Below are 6000 nucleotides of genomic sequence, written 5' to 3'. Positions count from 1 at the left end.
AGTTTGTTGTATTGGTAATCTCGAAAAAAAATAAAAGTCTTCTGTACCGAAAGTCGTTTCCGACCAGAAGCATGAGAAATTGATTGGTCAAAGATGTTGACTATTATGCCCTTAAACGGTTTTAAGTCAAATTGATCAGTCAATACCCCTCAATCTTAGAAATTTATTGAGGGTTATTGAAAAGTGAATGATAATGAACAACTTTACAGAAGACAACTTACTCGGATAATGCTTGAATTGATGAGAAACGAAAGTCAAAGGTTAAGAACACTTGAAAGTCAAACACGAACACTTGTATCTTGAGTAATATGACAAAAATGGAGAGAAACCGAGTGTTTTAGGTAGGTGACGGCTGAGGGTGTAATTTTTAGGGTTTAGGAAAGGTTGTGACAGAAGAAATAACCCTTGTTGATATAATGTATGCAAGTATGATTCAAAATTGGTTAATTTACTCGTTTAGGAAACCGAATAAAGCTTTAATGATCAAATCAACTATATATTCACCCAAAATTCGTTCTTGAGGAAGGGGTAATGTACGTGGACAAGTACTTAGTTTATGTTAGTTTTCTTGAGGCTTAAATCACGTGATACAGTCCAAAAATAAGCGATTTAGTACCAAAACGAACTAGGAAAGCAAAATAAACAAAGAATCTGCACAGGTGTCACAAAGCGCCGCGCGACGGCCATGACTTCTCCTGGCCGTGCGGCGCCCCGTCCCTTGGGGGAAATTTTTGTTGTTTGGCAATTTTAGTCCATGAACTTTCTAAAAAGGTTAAATATTGATTATTTTAGAGTTAAATCAAGAAATGAAAACTTTGAGAACATAAAGGATACAAAATGAAAATATACTCTTAGATACTTATAATTACATGATATTAGCTATAATATATATAAATGAAACCCCTAAAATCCTACGTGTCGTGATGTGGTCACTCCCCTCTTTTATGGAAGCCACCAGATTGCTTGATTTTTAAATTGAGACCTCTCAGTGATTTAACCCAAATTCATGGGTATGGGTGGTCTTACCAAAACCAGATAGTTCTGAAACAGGTAATAACATCTCATTAAATTAAAAATTAATCTTACCAATTATTTGATATGAAAATCCTATAAAATAGAGATATACAAAAATTTAATATCCAATTTAAAAAGAAAAAGACATTATTTATAATTAATAAACAATTTTATAGTAAAAAAACATAAGCGGGTCATGTGTCACCAAATCCAGATAGCTTTTAAGCGGATTATAACATATCATTTGTTTATGAAACCATTTCATCATCAAACCCTAAGTATTCTTACAATAAAAAAAATTAAAATCCAAAAAATAAATATTAAAAAACAAAAAATATAAAACAGCCATTCTCTCAATCCATCCGATTGCTTTATTTGTAAATGAAGGCTTCTCACGCGTTTGACCCGAATTCACGGGTAAAGGTCTCACCAAACTCAGATAGCTGTTAAACGGGTTATAACATCTCATTATATTAAAAATTAATCTCATCAAATATTTGAATCATATAAAATAGGGATATACTAAAAATTAATATCCTATTTTATTTAAAAAAAAAGATATTATTTATAATAAAATGATATTATTTATAATTAAGAAACAATTTTGTAATAAAGAAAATAAACGGGTAATGGGTATCACCAAACCCAGATAGCTTTTAAACCGGATTATAACATATCATTTATTTGTGAAACCATTTTATCATCAAACCTCAAGTATATTAATTATTAACTTTCTTACAATAAATAAAATTATAATCCAAATATATACATATAAATATTAAAAACGAATAATGTAAAACAACCCCCGTAATACGAAAGATAAAATCTAGTTAATGATAAAGATCCGAATAACGTTCCCGAATCGGGTTAAATGCAAACGAATACGAATACAAAAAATCTGAGATGTTACAATTATTATTATTATTACTAGATAATTCCAATTACTTTATTTAATCTATAAATATTTCTTTTTAAGTAAAAGAATATTAAAAATAAACAATCGATACTAATTATCTATATATAATATCTATATAGCATCAATATTAACGAGAAATATTATTTGATCTTTTAAGCTAGATTAGTTTAGATGAAAATATTTGCTTCATATTATTTATGAATATGTTAGTGTATATGTGTGAATATATACACACACACACACATATATACGTATACATACTTATAGATAGGAAAATATGACGCGAAACCAGGTCAAAATAATACTTCCGGGGTTCAGTTTCGCTAAAATAACATTTATTAATTATTTACATTTTATTATAGCAATTAAAGACAAGAAATAAAAAAAGACAAAACAGCAAAACTAGTCCATTATGTTTGTGCGTTTTTTCAATTTGTCCTTTCGCAAACTTAATGACAGAAAACTTCCTTTATGCTTAAAAACCATATCACGTTACGTCCTTTGGCTCTAACCCCGTTAATTTTTCTCGTTAAATCTGGTCATGTACAAGACACATGAGGGTAGTTTGGTAATTTTACAACTTATTTAATCATTAAAACTAAAATTTATTTATAAAAAAACATATTATAATTTTACACATAAGGGTAGTTTTGTAAATACACCCATTTATTTAATAAATAAAACAAAACAAAAATGCTATCCTCTTCTCAAAACAAAACCCCTATATCTTCATTCTATAACCACCACCGCCACCGCTAACCCAACAACCACCAGTACCTGTTGCCGACTACCGCAACACCTATAGACCACCACAGCCGCACATCTGAACCATCACTACCATCATCACCACCCGCTGTCGACAGCCACCACCACCCACCACCTGTTAAAGCCTCCGGTTTCCGGGTCGCCCTACACCAAACGGACCCACCGCACCAGCAGCCGCTGCAGATCCATCAACATTAGGCGCCGCACATGTGGTCGCTCCATGACTTACTCCTACCACATAGACTCAAGATATCAAGATTCAACAACTCAATTGTCAAATTCATTGTATTTCTCCTAAATCAAGCAAAAAAAATGCAAACCCTAGATACATTTAGCAACTAAATTTAGAGGATTTTGAAATTTAACTTGAAATTGAACATACAGGATTCATTCGCGGCTATACAGTTGATCTCCCACCGTCCTAGCCACTAGTACCACCTACCACCGCAACCACCATATCTGAGCCTTATTACCTACCGCCGCCACCTCTCTATCTTCTCTATCGGTAAAGATTTCTCCGATTATGTTAAATTGTTGTTGTAGGTTAATTAGGTTTGGTGGATTTGGGTTCTCGGGTCGAGTTATAGATCCGACAATAGTGGAAGTGGTTACTTATGGCAGATGCGGTGGTGGTGGAGGGTGATGTTGACAGTGGTGGAGTGTGGTAGGTGAAGGCGGTGATGTGAAAGTGTGGGGGTGAACGATGGTGTTGATAGTTGTGGCAAGTGGATGGTTGCAGATATATGGTGGCCGGAGATGATTTAGAGAAAGAGTATGGTGGTTGCCGGAGATGATTTAGAGAGAGAGAGAGAGGATGGTGGTGGCCGGAGTTGGTTATGGTGTAGAGGGAGAAGGGGATAAAGTTGCAGGTTTTAGAGAGAGAGAGAGAGAGAGAGTTTATCTTTAAATATTTTCACTTTAGCTCAAAGTTTGAGTTATCTACACAAATACTCCCTCAAGGAGTGAAAGACGAACTTACCCTCATGTGCTTTGCACATGATTGATTTTAACGAAAAAACTTAACTGGGTTAGGGTCAAAGGACAAAAGTTTAGAAGGTTTTTAATCATAAAGGATGTTTTCTGACATTTTTTTCACCAAAGGACATCCACTGAAAAATTATGTAAACATAAAGGACGTGTTTTTCTATTTTGTCAACAAAAAAATAAACAAAACCAGGCTTGGAGGGGCTCGAACCTGCGCCTTCAGGCCGGTTCGAAGTATTAAAGGGTTATGCACCTTCCACTGGGGCAGGTTTCTAACTCAGTTATAACATCAATTCACATTAAATACAAACCAACATAAAAATTCATCCCCCAAATCAATAAGCCCTAGAAATTCAAATTGGTTTAATTGTTTGTCGTTGATTTATTGAGTTGGGGTTTTTGTTAAATGATGATAGACGAATAGTGTGCATGTATTAATTGCCTGTTTTGATAACTTATTGAGGGAGAAGGGCGTACTAGGGTTTCCGGCCAAACTTGGACTCAATGCTAATTAAAACGTCTTCGTAAGAGGGAATTTGTTTAGGGCTTAGTATCGCGAGGTTGTGAGGAAGGTGTGAGCAAGTTTAATTGTAAATTGGTCACGTATTTATAGTGTATTAGAGTTCCTATTGCGGCTTTTAATTTTTGGTAAATTAGTTGTCAATTAATCATAGTTTTCCATGTTTAATATGTCGGCTAAACGTGTTTTAGGCTGGCAATAGATTTGGTAAGACCAATTACGCCCTTGAAGCAAATATCAAGATAACCGGTGCAACACCAAAATGATTGAACAAGCTTAAATATCAAAATTCTTAGAGTTAATGTATATCGAAATAGAACGTTTGAAAGACGTAACAAGTTGTTGGGTATTAAAACCAAAAATAAAAACTCTTTTTACAGTAAACGAAAATAATCATCACAATAGTTAAGTCAAATATACGAAACATTGGGGGTCATGAGAGGCTAAAAATTTTGTAAACATATGATAACCACAAGAAACTAACAAAATTAGAGAAATAATGACGCAAAGTTCTTAGTTGTGATATTCCTGAATAAGTTTAGCCGTTACGGGGAGGGTGTAAGTTTGTGACGCTCATATTGAGATAATGATAAATCGTAAATGAAAATATAAAATCAATAAAATAAAATTCATGCATAGGGATCATATTAGATAGCTATGCCTTAACTAAGTACGCAGCCCCGATTCAAAAGTGATCGGTCATAGGCAGCCCATATTACGGTTCCTATTAGATAACCAGGTCCATAGACATGCATATGGTCTCGGTTTTCACCAACGATTACGTTTAAGGTCACCGGTCATAGGCCGTTAAATTGAGTTGATCATGAGCAAACAATTATAATTCTATAGATATGTAAGCAATGTGTGTCGTGCTTTGTGAGGAGAGTAAATGAATATGGATATATCAAATGTAAACACGATTTCATTAATAATATTGAAAATTTGAGTACAAGGAAACATTATTCAAAAGAGAAGAACAAAAACAAAAGTAATAAATGCGAAAAGGATAAAAAAAAATGTTGCTTGCAGCATTTGTCTTATCGGGATAGGTAGGTCTTTAGGCATAAGGACTAGCATGAAGTGGTGCCATGATTTCTAAGCTAAAATTCATTAGCGTTGATGTATACGCGTCCTTGTATACCCTGGTTGGCTTGGTTAACTTGAGTTTGCTCGGCCTGGTTTGGTTGAGGTTGAATAGCTTGGATGGGTTGGGCTTGCATTGGTTGGTCTTGATCGGCTTGGGCTTGCATTTGGAAAGTTTGGTATTGATATATTTGGAGTTGGTTGGTTGGGCTTTGGTAGGTTTGAATTTGATAAACGAGTTTTGGGCATGTGTTGTGAAGATGGTTTGGGCTACCGCAATGATAACAGGATCGTATAGTGGGTGCATAAGGTAGGACATATGATTGGTGATATGGTTGAAAACCGGTTGGGGAATGGGTGAGTTGAGTTGCGTTTGCATAGGCTCTCGGCAAGAGTTGATGAAGTGACCGAAGCGGCCACAATTGAAACATTTTTAGCACTGTGCGGTGGTAGGGTGGTGAAACTTGCACGTGTTACACAAAGGATATGTTCCCGTGTAAGGCTATTTGTTGGGTTGGTCGTGGACATCTTGGGTTGATGATGGCTTCGGGTAGGTTAGGGCATAATTTTGGTGTTTTCGTTTTTTGTTGTTGTTGTTTTGTTGGTGTTGGTGTTGATGGGTTTTGATGAGGTTTCGACCATGGTCTCGTTGTAAGGCAAGGCCGTTGCTTTTTCGGTAAGCGTTTTAGTACTTTTACGCATTAAAGTTCCGGCCTTA

This window comes from Bidens hawaiensis, unplaced genomic scaffold (genome assembly GCF_021521415.1).
Source record: "Bidens hawaiensis isolate Kalapana, Puna unplaced genomic scaffold, B.hawaiensis_p1.1 tig00042480_1, whole genome shotgun sequence".
NCBI lineage: Eukaryota > Viridiplantae > Streptophyta > Magnoliopsida > Asterales > Asteraceae > Bidens > Bidens hawaiensis.
Note: the sequence above shows the minus strand (reverse complement) of the source record.